Source organism: Zea mays, chromosome 1 (assembly GCF_902167145.1).
Source record: "Zea mays cultivar B73 chromosome 1, Zm-B73-REFERENCE-NAM-5.0, whole genome shotgun sequence".
NCBI classification, from domain to species: domain Eukaryota; kingdom Viridiplantae; phylum Streptophyta; class Magnoliopsida; order Poales; family Poaceae; genus Zea; species Zea mays.
This window is the reverse complement of record NC_050096.1, coordinates 173,638,795-173,649,455: the sequence shown is the minus strand read 5'-3', so window position 1 is coordinate 173,649,455 and position 10,661 is coordinate 173,638,795.

Here is a 10,661-nt window from a genome sequence, read left to right as displayed (position 1 = left end):
TTCATCAGAGTCGGAGTAGGGTAAGCAGTCTTGTTAGGACAGTTGTTGGCATAATGTCGGACCTGCCTGCATTTAAAACATGCCCCGTTTGATGTAGTGTTTGGAGCGACTAATTCCACTGGAATGCTTGCCTGGGAATGAGTAGATTGGACCAGTTGAGACTGTTGTCCAGAATTGCCACAAGTTGGGGTACCTTCTGATGTAGCATAACGGGGACGAGTACTACTTCGAGCTTATCCCTAGTTAGTAGCCTTCCTCTTCATCTCGCCTAGATCAACATGCTTGTGTTCCAGAGCTATAGCCTTGTCCAGAAGTTTCTGTAAGGACATGAATGAGTGAGACATCAGTTAGTATTGGAGTGGCCTGATCAATCCCTCCAGAAATAGTTCCTGCTTTTTATCATCATCTGCAACTTCCCCAGGAGCATACGAGGACAACTGGATGAATTTGTCTTTGTATTCACTTATTGACATGCCTCCCTACTTGAGCGATAGGAACTACTTCTTAATATTTATAAGACCAACAAGAATGTGGTTGTCCTTCCGCCAAAGGCGGCACTGCTGAGACCCATAATGCGGGGCTCTCCACTTCTTCGCTAGAGTCCTTCGAAGTCAGCATAAACCGAGTTAATGAGGGTCCTAAGGGACTTAAGGGGGAAAACGACAGTGGTCGGGTCATTACCTCAAGAATCCGGGTGCAGTTCAATGATGAAGTTGTGGTTGTGCTTCCCTTCCCCAATTCTTGAGCGACATCAGATTTTATTGGAGCCAAAGTCTTTATCGCAGCTGCATCCTTCTGAACAATAATAGCCTTCTTTTTTATCTAGCCTGAAGACGGCTCTACGACCTCTTTCTTCACAGCCCTCTTTCTTTTTTCCCCAGCCCTAGAATTGGCCGAAGGATCTTCATAGTCTGGGTATTCAAACCCTAACACATCCATAACCCTATTGAGTTGAAGTTTCCCTCAAGCTCCAAAAGTAGATTGCATGTCTTTAGGCTCCCTAGCAAGATATTTACCATACATCTCGTTGCATCTCTCTTCAATTAAACTTCAACCATCCAGCCAATGGAGTTTTATATGTCCACTACTCGTTGAAATCAAAAGCTAAGGTAATCAGTCCTTCGTCATTGCGCTTCACTTCTTTTGGCAACTTCCACCCAATCCGAGTTGGATATTTGTTGTACGCAAGATCTTCTTGATCAGTTCTTGGGACCCAATCTTCTTGATAACCACACTGAAATCCTTGAAGCATTCGACAATGGCTTCACTCATTTCGCACTTTGGCCTTTTCAGAGCAAAACTTACTTCCAAACGGCTCATCAACATTCCCTTGAAGTATTCACATTGTTCCGAGTTCACTTTGGCATAAAACCACTCCTTTATCTAGTCGTCATGCCACTTCGTTCGATAGGCCAAGACTAGACAACTCACATCCTTGCGATATGCAAAATTGTAGCACCCGAAGTTGTTGTGAAGGCCTGACTCCTCCTTGGCCTTTGTCTGATAATACAAATCATGGGCCTTGTAGAATGCATCAACATCTGTATGCCCCCTGGCTTCGAATAGCCCAGATGAAAACACACAGCCGAACCTTGGTGTTCAGAGTCAACTGGTGCATAAATTTTTCATAACGCTGCAACACCTTAACAATCATCTTGTACATAGGGAACCAAAGTCCTGCTGTGAAGAAGCTCTTGTACACAACAACTTCATCTTTCCTTGGCTTCGGCATTATTTCTTATTGTGGCAGAACCGCCCGAATTATTCGAGCTTAAGTGCCCAAGTCACGCCTTAGAGGCCGCAACACACTTAAATTGGAATAACCCGTCATTCCCTCAGATCTAGTCTGATAAAGCCACTCCTCGGGATCAAATCCCACTAACTCACTCGATGGTGAGTCATAGAGAAAATACAATAAAACAGGAAACCTCAAATTAAAGTACTGGAGTTATTACATGAATCAGAGTTTTTCAAGTACACTGAAACAAGTTCATAATTTAAATTGCACCGGTGGTCGATAACGTCGAATGATGAGGAATAGGGCAAGGCCTAGCCTACTACTCCTCCCGCTCCTCTCCTGCTGGAGCAGCATCCCACTTGACTGTCCAACCAGGTGGCAAGGTGGTAGGCCAAGTCACACCATCAACCATATCCTGAAGCGTACCTGCAAAAATTATGCCACAAGCAAGGGGTCAATGCAGTACAAGGGGTCAAGCAGTCTGATTAGCTGCGAGAAGTAGACGATTCGAATCGAGTTTTTAAACCTTGCAAGGTAAACCTAAACACACGACATGTAGGGGCACTCCGTCCCCACACATATCAACTGTCCCCATCGATTCCCCGTTTGCAGCCAGGGCTCACCGCCTTGGCATACAATGCTCCACTGACCCTGGCTGTTGCCGTGCAGTGACCACACTTGTACCCACCATAGCTAGCATGGGAGACCCAGTCTCAGGACAAGTGAAGGGGAAAGTCCGCGCCTGGCTTCACTCAGGTACTAGGTTTACCGGTTACCATATTTCCCGACATGTGTTTAGTACATTCAAACGCTTGACTCAGGTATCCACACATTAGTCCTTAGTTCCTTTTTCCCGTCTCATGGACAAGGCATCCACCCTAGATCCAAGTCCATAGACCATCATAGATCCCGTTATCAAGATGAATACAATCAATTCCTGACCTCGCGCGAGTGCTAGAAAGATCACTCGACTTCTACCGAGATCCTAATTGGCAAAGCAACTACTCGACCTAGCATACTAGTATTCATCTCAAAAAGGAATCCTGAGTTCATGCAACTAAGGGTTTCAAGCAACTCCTACACTTATGTGCACATTACAAGCCTACAAACATTAAGTGTAGTAAAGTAGCATATATAAACTGGTTATGCATAAAACCGGGGCTTGCCTTCAAATGCTGGGGTTGCGTGGAGATCTTCTGTGGGAGGCTCGGGAGCTGGCTCCTGATCTTCCTCGTGGACGGCTCCTTGCTCAAGAATGAGCACTGTCGGCGTTTCGAGACCGGGGGGTCCCTCGGGCCGACGAGTGAGTGTCGCCGCGTGCCCCAGCCTAGATGGGTCGAGCGCGTGGGCGAGCGCGAAGGGGGGAAAGGAGCGAGGCGGCCGGAGACCGGCGTGAGAGAGGTGGGAATCCCGCGGCCTTCGTGTTCGTCCCGCGCCCAGGTCGGGTGCGCTTGCAGTAGGGGGTTACAAGCGTCCACGCGGGAGAGGGAAGCGAGCGGCCCCAAGAGAGCGCTTGTCCCGTCCTCGTCCCCGCGCGGCCAACCTTCTCTAAGAGGGCCCTGGTCCTTCCTTTTATAGGCGTAAGGAGAGGATCCAGGTGTACAATGGGGGTGTAGCAGAGTGCTACGTGTCTAGCGGGGGAGAGCTAGCGCCCTAAGTACATGCCGATGTGGTAGCCGGAGAGATTTTGGCACCCAGCTGGTGTGATGTCGTGGCCGTCGGAGGAGCGACGGAGCCTGGCGGAGGGACAGCTGTCGGAGCAGTTGAGTCCTTGCTGACGTCCTCCTGCTTCCGTAAGAGAGCTGAGAGCCGCCGTCGTCACAGAGCATGCGGGGCGCCATCATTGCCTATCTGGCGGAGCTAGCCAGATGGGACACCGGTCTTGTTCTCTGCGGCCCGAGTCAGCTCGAGGTAGGGTGATGACGGCGCTTCCTGTTGACGTGGCTGGCCTGCGCCCTAGGTTGGGCGACGTGGAGGCTCCTCCGAAGCCAAGGTCGAGTCTGTCTTCCATGGCCGAGGCCGAGTCCGAGCCCCTGGGTCGGGCGAGGCGGAGGTCGTTCGGCAGAGGCCAGGGCGGAGTCCGAGCCCTGGGGTCGGGCGAAGCGGAGTTCGTCGTCTTCTGGGGCTGAGCCCGAGTCCGAGCCCTGGGTCGGGCGGAGCGGAGTTCGTCGTCTTCTGGGGCTGAGCCCGAGTCCGAGCCCTGGGTCGGGCGGAGCGGAGTTCGCCGTCTTCCGGGACTTAGCCCGAGTCCGAGCCCTGGGTCGGGCGGAGCGGAGTTCGCCGTCTTCCGGGACTTAGCCCGAGTCCGAGCCCTGGGTCGGGCGGAGCGGAGTTCGCCGTCTTCCGGGACCTAGCCCGAGTCCGAGCCCTGGGTCGGGCGGAGCGGAGTTCGCCGTCTTCCGGGACCTAGCCCGAGTCCGAGCCCTGGGTCGGGCGGAGCGGAGTTCGCCGTCTTCCGGGACCTAGCCCGAGTCCAAGCCCTGGGTCGGGCGGAGCGGAGTTCGCCGTCTTCCGGGACCTAGCTCGAGTCCGAGCCCTGGGTCGGGCGGAGCGGAGTTCGCCGTCTTCCGGGACCTAGCCCGAGTCCGAGCCCTGGGTCGGGCAGAGCGGAGTTCGCCGTCTTCCGGGACCTAGCCCGAGTCCGAGCCCTGGGTCGGGCGGAGCTTCCTATGGTGCCTTTGGCAGGGCCTGACTGCCTGTCAGTCTCACTCTGTCAAGTGGCACTGCAGTCGGAGTGGCGCAGGCGGCGCTGTCCTTCTGTCAGGCCGGTCAGTGGAGCGGTGATGTGACGGCGGTCACTTCGGCTCTGCCGGGGGGCGCGCGTCAGGATAAAGGTGTCAGGTCACCTTTGCATTAAATGTTCCTGTGACTTGGTCGGTCGGTGCGGCGATTTAGTCAGGGTTGCTTCTTAGCGAAGGCAGGGCCTCGGGCGAGCCAGAAATATGTCCGCCGTTGGAGGGGGGCCTCGGGCGAGACGGAAATCCTCCGGGGTCGGCTGCCCTTGTCCGAGGCTAGGCTCGGGTGAGGCGTGAACGAGTCGCTCGAATGGACTGATCCCTGACTTAATCACACCTATCAGGCCTTAGCAGCTTTATGCTGATGGGGGTTACCAGCTAAGAATTAGGAGTCTTGAGGGTACCCCTAATTATGGTCCCCGACAGTAGCCCCCGAGCCTCGAAGGGAGTGTTAGCACTCGCTTGGAGGCTTTCGTCGCACTTTTTTGCAAGGGGACCAGCCTTCCTCGGTTGCATTTTGTTCCGGTGGGTGCGCGCGAGCGCACCCGCCGGGTGTAGCCCCCGAGGCCTCGGAGGAGTGGTTTCACTCCTTTGAGGTCTTAATACCTCGCGTAATGCTTCGGCTGGTCTGGTTGTTCCCTCATGCGAACTGGCCATAGCCCGGGTGTACGGTCGGGGCCCAAGCTCTCGGGCTGGTATGTTGACGCTGTCAACGGTTCGGCCGGAGCCGGGTTTGCGAGAGCAGCCCCCGAGCCTCCGCACAGGGCGAGAGGGCGATCAGGGACAGACTCGGCTTTTTTACATACGCCCCTGCGTCGCCTTTCCGCAAGGAGGAGGGGGGGAAAGCGCCATGTTACCCTCGATGGGCGCCGAACATGGTGTCTCCGGTGAGCTACAAGCGGGTAATCCGAGTGGACGTCCGTGCCCCGTTCGTTAGGGGTCGGCTAGGGGCCTAGAGGCACGCCCAAAAGTACCTGCGGGTGATCTGCCGGACCCGGTCCCCTGGCGACGGGGTCCGAGGGCTCGATGCCTCCCTCTGATGGGATTCCGTTACAAGATCGCTCCCGCTGGTCTCGGAAATGTCCTAGGGTACCTCGAGAGCGCAGCCCGAGCCTTGGTTATGTATCGAACGTACCCCTGGTCATCCCTCGCTCGGCGTCTGAGGCGACTGTGAACCCTTCGGTGGCCAGCCTTTGAACCCCTGATCAGTAATGGGCGCGGAGCCCGAGTAGCCTGAGGCGGCCGTGGAACCCTTCGGGGGGCCGGCCTTCGAACCTCTGACCAGTAGTGGGTGTAGGGCCCACGCGATCTGAGGCGGCTGTTGAAACCCTTCGGGGGGCCAGCCTTCGAACCTCTGATCAGTAAGGAGGCTCGGAGCCTGGTTCCTTCACGGGGAAGGATCCTTTTCGGGGTATCCCCCTTTCCCGGTCCCTGCTGCAAGAGATAGAGAAAGAGGAAAAAAGGAAAAGGATACGGAATCGAACGACGCGGCGTACCTTTTTTGTTGCAGTTATTACGGCGAAGGCGAAGCGTTGCCCACCGCTCCCACCGGAAGCGCTGCCTGTCCTGCCGCGGAGTTAATGCGACGGGGCGAGCGGTTGGCGGGGCGGCCGTTGCGCGTGCGCGAGCCGTTCGAGGAACGGATCACAGGCGCGTTGTCTTCACGCTGTGAGAGGGGGTTCTCTTGCTGCCCCCGGATGGGACGTGAGCTTGGCTGACGACGTGACCGCTGCTCCCGCCCGCCTGCCACCGTCATTACTGCCGGCCCACTTTTGGCCGCATTGACCACCGCGTCAGGCTGGCGCTGCTGGGTCGTGCGCTGGGTCGCCTCGAGTCGCGGTATTGGTTCCACAATCGAGGAGGCGCGGTGGTGGCGCAAGTGGCGGTGCAGTTGCTTGCATGCAGCATCCGGCGCACCGGTTGCGTGACGCGTGGGCCTGGGCCTCCATGCTGGCGTGTCGGGAGTCGGAGAAGCGCGTCCACTTGGCGCGGTTGCATGCCGCCTGCATGGCTGCCCGCCTCTTTCGCCCGTTGGTCTGGGGAAAAGTGGAGGGTCACTTGTAACCGCTAGGCGGTCGTGTGCACCACGCGCGGCGGTTTGGCTTCTTCTGCTCTGAGTCGGTTTGCATGACATGCGGGACCCAGCCCCCGCGCCGCAGGGGAGGGCCTTGGAGCGTGTTGGAGAAGACTCAGCCCGTGACGGTTGGGGGCGCAAGTAGGGAGAGTTGCCTTTAAAAGGAGGGTGACCCCTTTCGGAAGGCGACCATGTCTTCTCGCTCCCTTATGCATCGCGTCCTTCCACCTTCCAAGCCCCCGGATGGGGGATACCCGCCGTCTTTTCACCTCATCGTTGGAGGAACGCAACTCCGCGGGAGTTGGTACCTTTCAGCCATCGTTCGGCTTCAAGGATTTTCATCATGCAGCCCGGCTGCACCCCTCCACCGGCGGTCACCCAAGATGGTGACCTCCAGCTTGATGGTGGGGGAAAGCGAGCCGGGCCGCGGCCTCTGCCCCTCCCTCAGCCTCAAGGATTTTCATCACCAGGGCTGGGGAGGGGAGTGTGCCGAGTTGGGGTCGGCCCCTGTGTGGGCGGCAGCCTGCTCCTTCACTCAGTGACCGGAGGGAAGGGCGGTCATCGTCCGTGGCGCCGACAGCTGCACCGTGCCTGGCTCTCGGACGCGAGTGGCTTCGGAGCCGCTCGCGGCGCCAGCGTCTGCCACGGCAGCTGCAAGAGGTTCTCCCGCCGGCGAGATAGCCAAGGCCGGCCACGGACCGACCTCCAACTCTATGACCTTCTGCCCGTCCTTGCCTCACGAGTTTGGGCATGGGCGGGGGCCTCCTGGCAGCAGCATCCGCCCTGAGGTCAGTGCTGCCGCTGTTCGGCCCCCCGGAGCAGAAGTCGTCGTCGTCACCGCTGCTGGAGCGGGTGACGGCGCGCCGTTCGTCGGTCTTCTGTTGCTCCGCAGGCCCACCCCTATCGAGTGGGGTTGTTCATACCTGCGGAGGGGGAACCGGAGTTCCATTTGTAATGGCACTTCGAATGCCAGGGTTTTTTGTTCATTGCGGCTGTCGAGGCCTGAACATGTATGTAATTTTGGCACGGAGCCGTGTTTTTTCCTCATTTTTGAGCACTAAGACTCGCCTGTTGGTTGTCTGAACCGCTTCACCAAGCATGAGTCGCCCCGTGTCAAGGTGACGGGTGAGGTATCCGTATCCCGGAGGCGTAGGAGTCCCTCGGCTCGGTCGGCCTTGTTGTCTGAGGCTCCTCTAGCTCAGTTAAAGGGACCCCTTGGCCGCTCTTTGACGAGCCGAGGCCAGGGGTAGCGATATCAGCATGAACAGAGGCGGAGTTGGCTCGAAAATGAAACCTGGTTGGCCGGAGCCTAGCCGGGTTGTCCGTTAGCGGGACCGACGCCGGAGTCGATCAGCCGAGGCCTCGGGTCGGGCTGGCGCCCTTGGAAGATGGTTGGCCGAGGCCCCAGGGGTAACCGGCCGAGCCGCCTGCTCGGGCCGGATTCCCGGAGAAGTCCCTGGCAGCGATTGTCCGGGCGTGACGATGACATCGTCCTCCAGAGTGGGGATCCTTGGACCGCGTCGCCGTCCGAGGCTAGGTCGGACCTTGCTGAAGGTGTCGTCGATGCCGAGGGTGTTACTGCCCCCTTCCAGCGTCAAGACCCGAGCCTGCAGGATCAGAGTGTCTTGTAGCGTGTGCCTTCTGCGGCCGCTGAGGCCAGAATATACACACCCTCGCTGTGTTCTAAAGCTGCGTCCCCTTTCCTCTTGTTTCAAGTATCTGGACTTTTTTGTCGGTAACAGGGATGTTTGTGCGAGCGAGAGTTGCTTCTCGCGGAAGGTGATGAGTCAGGTATCCGTATCCCGGAGGCGTGGGAGTCCCTCGGCTCAGTCGGCCTTGCCGCTTACGCGCACTTTCACCCGTCCATGAGGCCCTGTCACCGACTCAGTCAAGAAGGCTCGAAGGATCGCTTCGGCAGAAGAGCTTCCGAACGTGAAGACTTGTTCGGTCCGCGGAATCACTTTATCCGAACGCGAGTTACTTATCACAGAAGGTGATGAGTGAGGTATCCGTATCCTGGAGGAGTAGGAGTCCCTCGGCTCGATCAGCCTTGGCTGCTTACGTGTACTCCGTCGTTTTCAGGATCCACTTTTCGAAGTAGTCAGAAAGCACGAAAGATATTCTGGCAGAAGAGATCTTTTTTCGAGGAAAATTTCAACGCAGAGGGGGTTCCCCCCCTTTTAGCCCCCGAGGGAGGGTCGGGCTTTGCCGAGGTGAGGCCGACCCTTCCTTGATGACTAAACTTTGCGCGGATGCGAGGTATATGAACAACTTGAAAACATCTTAAGGGTAGAAGCGACGTAGCTGTTGGATGTTCCAAACGTAGCCGTAGACCTCGCCTTGACTGTTGGCCAGCTTGTACGTTCTGGGCTTCAGAACTTTGGCGATGACGAATGGCCCCTCCTAGGGGGGCGTGAGCTTGTGCCTCCCTCGGGCGTCTTGCCGCAGCCGAAGCACCAGGTCGCCCACCTGGAGGTCTCGGGGCCGGACCCCTCGGGCGTGGTAGCGTCGCAGGGACTGCTGGTACCGCGCCGAGTGTAGCAAGGCCTTGTCCCTAGCCTCTTCCAGCTGGTCCAGCGAGTCTTCTTGGCTAGCTTGGTTGCTTTGATCGCTGTAGGCCCTCGTCCTCGGGGAGCCGTATTCCAGGTCAGTGGGCAAGACGGCCTCGGCCCCGTAGACCAGGAAGAACGACGTGAAACCCGTGGCCCGGCTCGGCGTTGTCCTCAGGCTCCAGACCACCGAGGGGAGTTCCTTCATCCATCGCTTGCCGAACTTGTTGAGGTCGTTGTAGATCCGAGGCTTGAGCCCTTGTAGAATCATGCCGTTGGCACGCTCTACTTGCCCATTCGACATGGGATGAGCTACGGCGGCCCAGTCCACCCGGATGTGGTGATCCTCGCAGAAGTCCAAGAATTTTCTGTCGGTGAACTGGGTACCGTTGTCGGTGATGATGGAGTTCGGGACCCCAAAGCGATGGATGATGTTGGTGAAGAACGTCACCGCCTGCTCGGACCTGATGCAGTTCAGAGGTCGGACCTCGACCCACTTGGAGAATTTGTCGATGGCGACCAGCAGGTGCGTGTAGCCCCCGGGCGCCTTCTGCAAGGGGCCGACGAGGTCCAGCCCCCACACAGCAAAGGGCCAGGTGATGGGTATCGTCTGCAGAGCCTGAGCGGGCAGATGGGTTTGCTTCGCATAGAATTGACACCCTTCGCAGGTGCGGACAATTCTAGTGGTGTCAGCCACCGCCGTTGGCCAGTAGAAGCCTTGACGGAAAGCATTCCCGACAAGGGCTCGAGGCGCTGCGTGATGGCCGTAAGCCCCCCGAGTGTATCTCTTGCAGGAGTTCCTAACCTTCGGCGATGGAGATGCATCGCTGGAGGATGCCCGAGGGGCTGCGGTGGTAGAGCTCCTTCTCATCGCCCAGCAAGACGAACGACTTGGCGCGTCGCGCTACCCGCCGAGCCTCGGCTCGGTCGAGGGGTAGCTCTCCTTGGCGGAGATATTGCAGGTACGGGGTCTGCCAATTCCGATCAGGCGTGGCCCCGCTCCGCTCCTCCTCGATGCTCAGTGCCTTACCCTTGGAGGCCGAGGGTACCTCGGGTTGAACCGAGGCCGCCTCGGGCCGAGCTGAGGGTGCCTCGGGCTGTGCCGAGGGCACCTCGGGCTGGACCGAGGGCGCCTCAGGCTCGGGCGCGTCGTCGATCTTGACGGAGGGTTGATGCAGATCCCGAGAGAAGACGTCCGGGGGAACCGTTGTTTGCCCCGAGGCTATTTTTGCTAGCTCGTCCGCAGTCTCGTTGTAGCGCCAAGCGATGTGGTTAAGCTCGAGCCCGTAGAACTTGTCTTCCAGGCGCCGAACCTCATCACAGTAGGCCTCCATCTTTGGGTCGCGGCAATGGGAGTTCTTCATGACTTGGTCGATGACGAGCTGCGAGTCACCGCGAGCGTCGAGGCGCCTGACCCCTAGCTCGATGGCGATCCGCAACCCGTTGACCAGAGCCTCATACTCAGCCACATTGTTGGACGCCGAGAAGTGGAGGCGTAGCACATAGCGTAGGTGTTTCCCGAGGGGCAAGATGAAGAGTAGGCCCGCGCCGGCTCCCGTCTTCAT